This window comes from Felis catus, chromosome A2, assembly GCF_018350175.1.
Source record: "Felis catus isolate Fca126 chromosome A2, F.catus_Fca126_mat1.0, whole genome shotgun sequence".
Taxonomy (NCBI): Eukaryota; Metazoa; Chordata; class Mammalia; order Carnivora; family Felidae; genus Felis; species Felis catus.
This window is the reverse complement of record NC_058369.1, coordinates 112,150,380-112,161,835: the sequence shown is the minus strand read 5'-3', so window position 1 is coordinate 112,161,835 and position 11,456 is coordinate 112,150,380.

Here is an 11,456-nt window from a genome sequence, read left to right as displayed (position 1 = left end):
CACCGACTGCAAGATCATGACCTGAGCTGAAGTTGGACGCTTAACCGACTGAGCTACCCAGGAGCCCCAAGAGTCTTAATCTTTTAATAGATGTGTTAATCCATATGCATTTATTGGTGTAATTGATACTGTCACGTTCTATGCTATATTTGAATGTATATTTCTTGATACATAGATTCTTTCATTGTATAGGCTGTTTTGTTTACTTTTTTCCTTCTCATTTTCTTACTCCTCTTACTCATCATCCTCTGTCTTCTTCTCTTTTTGCTCCCCTTCCCTTCTTCCTCTCCTTTCTAACATTGTTCTCCACAAATCAGAATAGAAGACTCTTCATGAGTTTAAGTCACAAAATAAAATTTCTAACTAGAAAAGGCCAATACTCCAAGGATGTGGAAAAAAGAGACCCTTAGACACTGCTGGTGGGAATGCAAACTGGTGCAGCCACTGTAGAAAATAGTATAGAGGTTCCTCAAAAGTTAAAGGTGGAACTACCCTATATTCCAGTAATTGCACTACTGGGTATTTACCCCAAAATACAAAAACATGAATTCAAAGGGATACACGCACCCCTATGTTTATTGCAGCATTATTTACAACAGCCAAGAATTGGAAGCTGCCCAAATGTCCATTGACTGATGAATGGATAAAGAAGATATGGTATATATACACAATGTAAAATTATTCAGCCTTAAAAAGTAATGACATCTTTCAATTTGCAACAACATAGATGGAGCTAGGGTGTATAATGCTAAGCAAAATAAGTCAAAGAAAGACAAATACAATTTCACTTATATGTGGAACTTAAAAATAAAATAAATGAACAAAGGGAGGATAAAAGAGAGAGAGAGAGAGAGAGAGAGAGAGAGAGAGAGAGAGAGAGACAAACCAAGCAACAGACTCTTAACAATACAGAACAAACTGATGGTTACCAGAGGGAAGGTGGGTGGGGGATGCATGAAATACGGGATGGGAAATAAAGAGTACACTTATCATAATGAGCACTGAGTAATGTATAGAACTGTTGAATCACCATATTGTATACCTGAAATTAATATAACACTGTATGCTAAGTATACTGAAATAAAAACTTTAAAAAATAATAAAAGAAAAGAAAGAAAAAGCCAACACTATGTGCGCTAATAGAGCATAACTACAGGTGGCTGCAAAGACCACCAGATATGTCTGCTTCTACCTTGGTAATCGAAATCCTGCTGTTGAGTAAGATTGTGTCCCTTGCTGTTGGCACTAATCTTGGACCTGTTCAATTAAAGGATTGTTTATTTAATTCCCTGAGCATACACCTGCAGTATCATGAAGGCACCACACTCATAACTTAGCAAGTGTGATTGATATGTGGCTCACCTTTCAAAGCCCAGTTAAAGCATTCCAAATTACCAGTCCTCTGCACACCCAACTGCCTCTTTCAGTCTGAGGAAGAACAATGTGTGCTGAAATAGTTAGAATGACTTTTACAATGAACCCCAGTGCTGTGGAGAGGGGAGGGGGAGTGAACATTAAAGAAACAAAACCAAAGCAGTGATTTGTTACCATCTCAAAATGTTGCTGGATTTGCCATCAGTGTGTCGGTGAAGCTTCATTTGCAAACACAAGCCTCTTTAAGGACAATCTTTGTGTCTGAACAGAAAGTATTTTGTCTTTTCAGGCAGGAAGCCTATGCAAGGCTTTCCCAGAGATCTATTTCCACCATGTGGCCAGGACAATAAACATGAGGCTTTTGATCTGTGTGGCAATAGTGGTAGAGCCAGAGTTCTAAAAGGAGAAAAATGGGAAACAAATCTGCCAGAGGTGAGTGTGTGCCCTCAGGGTACTTTTGCATGTCTAGAGTTCACCAAGCAAAGCCAGAGAGATTTCAAATAAACATGTCTAAAGGAGTCATAAAAATCCTAACTAGCGTGATAGCTTAAATCCCAATGTCAAAACACAGAAATGCATGGCCTACATCACATGAAGCTTCTTTGGCCCCAAGTTTATAAATTAAACCTCTTTCCAACTCCTATTTTTATAAGCATAAATTAATAAATGCCCCTCCTCCCTACCACCATCTTCATATTACAGATAACAATAAAATTATTTTCTGGTTCTGCAGGTGGAATAAAATGGGAGCAAAAAGTATACTAAAAGTGAAACTTTTGTAACTTTCATGAGGGCATAATTGCCTGCCATTGCCACAATATAGGTGTCTTTTAACTTGCTGCTTTTAAAACTTTATCCTAGAAAGCACCGCAATTCATTATTTTACATGCTACCTTCATTTACGAATCAAAATGCCAAAGAGAAGCTCAGTTTATTTCAGCACCGTTGAAAAAGAGTGCTGTTATTAGGAAATGTGAGTGGGTTGAAGTGGGACTCCCTGTGGAGTCAACTTGGCAGAGTTTGAGTTCCCGGCTCAACCTGATATTAAATGTGAGTCATCAGTTTACCCACACAGCAGGGTCTTTACTTTGTACTCCTCAATCTGAGCAATTGAGCAGCGAGTCCAAAGAGTCAAGGTTAGTTTCCATAATTAGTAATCACGTGAAAGAAATTTCTCTCACTCATTTTGAGAATTATTTTATTATTCAGAAATTCCCTAATGTTAACTGTCTCATAAATAATAAGAGCATAAATAAAATCTATCTCAGAAAATTAGATTGCATTCCATGTGATTTATTTCCAGTGGAGGCCAAAGGCATCTCTGTTCACATGAAAGCAATTTTTCTCCCCTTTATGTCCATTAAGAGCCATTTGAAGGGCAAAAGTTTCAGGCACCTCTGCTCCTGCTAGCTGATATTTTTTGAAGAAAAATCCAGTAATTGCTGTGTACTCATTTAAGGACATGTACTAAAACTACTATGATTTTTAATATGTCTAGCTTTAACAGAGGACACTGACAAAATGATTTAAGATTAATCCCTCACTTTAAAAATTAATAGATGAATGCAATTTACTTTTCCTCTCATTTCATGTACAAAATCCAAGAAATATAACCATCATTTTGAATCCAAACTCAGCAAATATCTCATGTATTTTTCAATACAGTCTCAAAACTTCTTGGTGATACGATATCCATGTATATCCATATAGGAGTGCCAATTTTATTAAAGGTTGGTACAAGATAAGTTGCTGGTAGCATAAACAAAACTGTGCACCTTAAATTTCTGTTCATATGCTGTGTATACGCACAATTCCCACATCCATACATACATAGATTTAAGACATACTTTCTTAGAATATCAGAGAAAGTCCTTCATGCAAGAGACCTCATCTGGTTTCCAGCCTTGGCTCTCACTATTCACATCATGAACTCCAGCTACAGAAAGCTAATTCCAAGCCAGTTTTCCCATGTTCTGCTTCTTTATATACATGAGTTTACCTCCCAGGATTACCTTCCCCCACTCTTCTGTAACACTGAAAAGTATCTTCAAAAGACCCCATTCAAATATTATTGTGGTCCTCTCTACGTCCATAAACACATATTTATTAAAATAGTCATTAAATATGTGCTAAATAATAGCATAATAATATGTTATTATATAGTCATTAAGAGGTATTTGAATTAGTTGTTAAACATTTATCTCTAGCACGTTATGGAGAACTACTCAAGGGAGAAATGGCTTCATATTCATCTTTGTCTCTCTCCATTCTATTCTCTGCCTTTCACCATTAAGAGACACAGTATATCCTGTTAGAGATGCTCTGTTCATGTCAAGCACCCTCTGGTATATGGTGACAGTTACTTTACATGTCACTCAACTTTCTTTGGAACATCTCACAACGCTTGGTTTGCACTCAGCCTCTTGCTAGCTCTCTAATTTAACCTTTGATATGATTCCCTACCACTTTTTTCAAAATCTCACCCTCACCCTGGTGCTTTGGTTGGGATTGAATTAAAGATTTAGGTCAATTTTAAGAGGAGACTGAGATCTGTATTTGGTAAATTTGTCAATCAGCAGATTTCATTTACATTCTAGTCTTCCTAGAATGTCCCCAGTTAGATCCTACACATTAATTGTAAAAATCATCCCCAGTTATTTTATATTGTTATTGTTGTTTTGAATTGTGTCTTGTTAACTTCATGTTTTCAATCAGGTTTTGGCTGTTGATACTTGAAGATTTGGTGTTTCGCAAGGGATCGTACTTATTTTATTGTTTTTTGCTAAGCCATTTTATCATCCTCACTTGCAATGCAAAGAAATGAAACAATATGAAGAAAAATATATCCTCATTATTGTTCACAATAAAAAGGGTATGCTTCATTCTATAGGCTTGGGTGTATGGTACAACAGGGGACACATAACTTAATGGCTCAAGTTGATCAACGTCCCATTTGATTCTAACCCATCGAACAGAATATCATCCATATTTGGTGAGTGGATTAACTCCATGGGAGCTGTGAAAGACTGAAGGATTTTTTGTGGTTTTGTGGTTTTGTAGTCCCACACTACCTCTCCTGGCCCACCTGAATATTTACTATTTGAAAAGACTTCTACATAATTCTCTTATTGGCTCTTACAGATTTTCAATTTATTTGCTAAATTATCCAGGTGGGCAATCACATATTAATACAATAATTTTGTGCACTCTTTGCGCGTTCTTTTTCACTATTTATGCCTCTTTTTTTACACTGCTTATTGCATTACTTATAAATTCTAGAATACTATTAAAATTAGGGGATATTAAATAGCCTTAACTTTTAATAGCTTTTAAAAGTAGTGTTCATAATTCATATTTTCTAGAAATAATGCATTTCATTGTAATTACTACATTCATTATTAGCGTTCACATTACATGTCATTTTCAGATATTTTTTAAAAATTTCTTTGAATTCTATCTTTATTTCTCAGTTTTCTCTCTTTCTTTTAACCTCATTAACCTGGTTTTTCTTTATATATATATATATATTTTTTTTTTTAACGTTTTATTTATTTTTGAGACGGGGAGAGACAGAGCATGAACGCGGGAGGGGCAGAGAGAGAGGGAGACACAGAATCAGAAACAGGCTCCAGGCTCTGAGCCATCAGCCCAGAGCCTGACGCGGGGCTCGAACCCACAGACCGCGAGATCGTGACCTGGCTGAAGTCGGACGCTTAACCGACTGCGCCACCCAGGCGCCCCATAACCTGGTTTTTCTAAATAATTAGCTGTTGCAATGTTTTGCAACTTAGTTAATTTTTTCCTGTATCTTTATTAATCCTCTTCTCACTTGCTGTAGTTTGTCATGCTGTTCCCATTCTATTCACTTGAGTTAAATGTTTATTTCCATTTTTTCCTAATTAAAGAAAAAAGGATTTATATTTAAGATTTTAACTGTGATGAGAGCTCTTCCAACAGTTCCCATGTCCTTGAAACGTTGTAATTTACAAAATGTGACTCTATAATTTGTTCTAAAAATTATGGAAGAGAGAGGTGTTTTATTTTTAACATTTTTAGGTGACTGAGGGGCATTACTTATTGTTATTCATAGTTTTATGTTTACTTCATTTAATGTTCTTTATCAGGTAAAGAGGTCTGTAAAGCCTGTATATTTTGGTGTACTATCTATGGCCCAAAATATAGTCAGAACTTTAAAATTTTTCTGTAATTCAAAACAAGGTAAATGATGTTTATAACATATAACATATATACATATTTATCATATAGAATACATATACATATGTATATGTACATATATAATGTTATTTATTATATTACATTATACTCTATATTATATTACAACAGAGAATATAAATATGTAATTTATTAGTAGCAATACTCATTATAAGCCTCAGTTATTGCCAGAGTTGTCTAAGTAATGAGTAGATTAAACTCTATTAAGGGTTTAACCTAGTGTCTGACATGTAAGAGGTCAAAAAATATTAGCTGCAATTATTACTATTACTGTTATCTGCACAATTGACCTGTGCAAATTGAAGAGATGTGAGCGTGAATTCTCCTCAGTTGATGTATTATGCATTGTAAAATGCATTTAAAAGTACATTAAACTTAGAGGGCTAAAGATTTAAATTTTGATGCAATGGGGCCTTTAAAATTATATTACTCAGTTTTTAAAATATTTTCATTTGAAAAATTAATCTAATATTTAAAAATACATTAGGTATAGAAAATGCCTAGAAATATTAATAGTTTGGTAGGATGGGGGTTTACATCTTGCAAATAACAAGTTAAATGGGCAATCAATACCTAGAATTTTATATAACTGAAGCTCTATTTTGGAAAAGAAAAATAGAAAACAGACTTTTTAATATTTTACACAGATAGTTCACCAGTATCAAAATAAGTAAGGGTTTTTATTTTAGAAAATTCTCTAGTTTAGTTAAGTCACACCAGAACCTATGGGCAAAGTCAAATTTCTGACTGAATTTCTAATCCCATGTGACAGTTTCTTTCAGGAAACAGCACAGTGTTCTGTAGAGTTCCTGGCACGCCTTCAGTAAAGGTCACAGAAGTTAAGTGTTCCAGCAGTGAACCCAACTTTTAGTAGCCTTCAAAGTGCTTCACTAGGGTTTATCCTGTACGTTACAACAGAGCATATCAAAGGCATCCCTTGAAAACGTTTGTGCAGTGAATTCTGAACACCTTTCCATGTAAGTAAAGGCACTCAAACACTCTTAAACTTTAGGTTCCTTTACCCTGTATGGGGTAAAAAAAAAAGATAAATGCACAAAGACTAATACACTGTAGGTCTTTCTCTCTCTTCCCTCTACCAACTATACATTCTCTCCCAACCTTATCCTAAAGAAGAAAAAAAATCTTATTTAATTCTAATTCTCACTCTAATCTCCTAACATTTTTTCAGCTTATTTTTTAACTTAAAAATTTATGGAACTGTAGCAGATATGCAGATAAATGCATCTATCAAAAGTGCATCTATTAATCAACTGTACACACTCATATAACCAGCATCTAGGGTAATAAACATCATCAGGACCCCAAAGCACTTTTGCGTCCCTTTCCCTCAAATCCCACTCCCCCGGGGTATCCACTTTCCACAGTCCTATCGGGACAGAATAGACTGCTTTAAGACATGTTTGACTTTTTGTTAATAGAATCATCTGGTATGTAGTCTCTCTTGTGTCACTTCTTTTGCAGTCACTCCTTTTGCTCTCCTATCTTGTGAGATTCCACATATTTTCCATGTACTTTATTTAGATTATTCATTCTCATTGCTATATAGAAGTCCACAGTGTGACTACAGTACAATTATTTATTTACCCATTTCCCAAAACCAAATATTCATGTATGTCTGGAATGTGTATTCTGGAACAAACATCTATTTGTGTGTCCTTTTCCAGTTGAATATTGCCATGATTAATGCAGACTTACAATAAATCTTACTATAAATGTTAATGTAAGCTTTCCACTTGTTTTTCTTGTACATGATTATCTTATATGTCTTAGTGTTTGCATTTCTATATACATTTCAGAAAATATCCCTCTCTGACTATCAAAAGAAAATCTTACTGAAATTGTATGGATACCTTTGAATTTATGGATGGATTTGAGGGCAAATTGGTGAAAATCTTCACAATACTAAATCTTCTAATCCATGAATATGTTACACTCTCCATTTATTTTTATATTGTTTAATTTGTCTCAATATTTTATAGTCTACAGTGTAGATACCTAGCACATAGTTCTTTAGATGTATTCCTAGGTATTTAATTGTTTCTGAATTCCTTTTTACATTGTAGCACTTTAAATTTTTGAATATTTTATATGCATCCAACATTGACTTTGGAGTATTATAATCATATATCTTAACTTGATAAATTAATTTATTAATACTTACACCTTTCCTGTAGATACACTTGGAATTGATGTAAAAAATATAAAGTAGGCTATGAATAATGTCGGTTTTAGTTCTTTCCCCCAAACAGTATGCATTTAATCCATTTTTTCAAAACATTATATCTTTGTATTTGAAACATATCTAAAATTTTCAAGAACAGCAGAAGAAAGTCCAATATGCCCTTTACCTAATTCAATAAGTGTTTATATTTTACCCCAATTGCTTTTACTATTCATATCCTCTCCTCCTTCTCCTTTCCTCTCCTCTTCATTCTCTACCTTATCTGTGTGTACGTACACAGATGTGCATGTATACATGTACAGGGACATACACTTATGGATATATACATATATATCTATATACTAACATATATGTACATATATGGTTAGAGACACAATTCCCTTTAACAACAAATACTTTAGTACACATTTCCTGAGAACAAGGACATTTTCTTACATGACCACGGTGATATAATCAACATTAGGAGCTTTAATATAATTATGATAATATTATCTAACCACCTGAGTGTGCTCAAATTTTGTCAATTGTTCTGGTAATGTCTTTCATATCTTATTTTTCCTTTGTCCAGAATCCAATAAAAACGTATTGGACAATTCAAATTGGACAATTTCCATTGCCTTTAGTTATTGTATCTTTTAAAGTAAAGTTTACTGAGGTAAAATTCACCCATTTCAGATGTCCAGCTTTATGAATTTTGACAAATATACACAGGTGTTTAACACCCACCAGAATCAAGACACGTATTTCCAGCATGCTAAAATGCTTCCTCACACCATTTTGTATACAAGTTCTTTCCCAGCTCCAGCCCCTCATCTATCACCAATTTGAGTCCTGTCTCTATGTCTTGTCATTTCTAGAATTTGTTATCAATTGAACCATGCATTATGTAATTTTTTTGTGCCTGACTTTTTCTCTTTTTAGAGAGAGAGGAAGAGAGAAAGCACAATCTGGGGAGCAGGAGAGAGGGAGAGAGAGAACCTTATGTAGTCTCCATGCTCAGTACAGAGCCTAATGTGGGGTTAGGATCATAACCTGAATCAAAACCAAGAGTTAGATGCTCAACTGACTGAGCAACCCAGATGTGATTTCTTTAACTTAGTTAAGGGCTTTTGGGATTCTTCCATATTGTTGTAAGCATCAATATTTCATTTATTTTATTTTTGTTTTTTGGAGTAGTATTCCATCGTATAGATATGCCTCAGTTGGTTTTCTCATTCACCAAACTGACGACATTTGGTTTGTTTCTAATTTGGGGCTATTATGAGTAATGCTTTAGGTGGATGTGTATTTTCATTTCTCTTTTGTAATATTTATGCATGAGACTTGTGGATCATGTGGTCAGTATATATTTATCTTCATATGAAACTGTCAAAGATTCCTCCAAAGTAGTTGTGTTTTTTTTTGTTTGTTTGTTTTGGTTTGTTTTTTTTTTTCATTCCCACAAGTAATATGTGAGCACTACAGTGGCACCACAACTTTGCCTGCATTTTGTATTGTCATTCCTAAAATTTTCATTATAGCTATTTTAGAAGATTTGTAGTGGTATCTCATCATGGCCTTAATTTTTATTGCCTTGTTGACTAATGACTTTGAGCATCTTTTCATGTGATTATTTGACAATCTATGAATATGATATGTGTCTCTTGGCTTAGATGTTCTTTTGTGGTTTATAGCATATAAACTATTCGACATATTGTGGTATGCTTATCCATAAGAATTTAATGTTTTATGGTATTATAATGGTATTGTTTCTCTTTATAGAAAGTTCCAAACTTTCATTTCTAGTATACATAAACACAATTGATTTTAGTATACTGACTGTATCTTTTTGCCTTGAAAAATTCACTTATTACTTCTGGAAGCTCTTTTGTAGATGATTTGGAATTTCTACATAGAATCATGTCATCGGTGAACAAAGACATTTTTATTTCTTTCATTCCAATTTGTATGTTTCTTATTTATTTTTCTTTCCTTATTGTGTTGGCTGAAATCCCCAGTATAATGAAGATTAGATGACAATATCAGACACCTTCTCTTGTTCTTGATTTTAGAAGGAAAGCATTATCTTTCACCATTATTCTTTTTTTTTAAACATATAGACTCTTTTTTTTTATTTTTTTTAACGTTTATTTATTTTTGAGACAGAGAGAGACAGAGCATGAACGGGGGAGGGTCAGAGAGAGGGAGACACAGAATCCGAAACAGGCTCCAGGCTCCGAGCTGTCAGCACAGAGCCCGACGCGGGGCTCGAACTCACGGACCGTGAGATCATGACCTGAGCCGAAGTCGGCCGCTTAACCGACTGAGCCACCCAGGCACCCCTATCTTTCACCATTAAGTACATATCAGCTATAAGGTTGTTTGCTTTTGTTTTGTTTTGTTTTTTGGTAAATTATCAAGTTGAATAAAACCCCTTCAGTTAGTTGAGAGTTTTCATAATGAATGGATGTTGAAATTTCAAAACTATTTTCTATTTGTTAATGATATGGGTATTCTTTTTTAGTTTATTGATTTGGTGAACTGCATTGATTGAATTTTGAATATTGAACCATCCTTGCATGTTCCTGGGATAAATCCCATTTGGTCATGTCAGGGTCTTTTTAATCTTCCTTAATCAGGAAGAGTTATTCTGAAGTTCTTTGTTTTTCTTGACCTTGACAGTTTTGACAAAGACAGACATTGTTCTGTAGAAATACCATCTATTTGAGATCCCACTTCATTGTCTTGAGAAATCCCATCTATTGGTTCTAATATTTCCTGATGAATAGATACAGGCTATGTATTTTTTGGTGGGAATACTGTTGATAAAATGGTATTATTTCTCAGTATATCAATGCTATTACTTTCTTTCTGATTTTGGTGAGATTAACATTGATTGCTTGGTTAAGGTAAAGTTTACCACACCTCCCCATTATAAAGATACTGCTTATTATTTAACTATTAAGTAACTTGGGTGATAGATTTGAGAATATGTAAATTTCCTATTCATTATCAAATTTTAACTATTTTTATCATTCATTTTTAACTTTCTAACTCTATTATTCCTTCTATATTAATTAGTTACGGTACTATAGGATGAACAAACTTTCCTTTCTCCTGTATTCATTTATTATCAGAATGCATTTATATAGATTCAAATTATATTCAGTGGGTTACAATCCATTACCCTTATTTAGCTCTTGTGTTCTTTTAATATGTACTCTTGATTTTTTGTGCATTTACTTAATTTGTGATGCAAAACATTTTCTCAGGTTCATCTTACTCTCTTCCTTCCCCACTCCTGGAATCAGATAGCCCTGGTTCTTCTTAATGATGAATGGTATTTAGAAACAAGTACTCATGGACAATAGGTGTACTCAGATTAACTGGCGTATCTTTGATTCTAGGGTCTCCCAACAGAGATAAAGTAGCCACTTACAAAGGGCTCTGTCTCTATGCCCAAAACCACACATACATTTTGGATAATTCATTCAGATATCTTAGCTGTTTGTTGCTTGTTCTAACCAGGAAAGGAAATTTGTGCATGTGCTACCCTCATGGCTTTGTCTACATCACTCTGGCACCCCATCTACCTACCCACTACTAACCCCCCACACACTCATTTATAAAACCACACTGTCCCCAGATTATCTCTTCCATGCAGCAA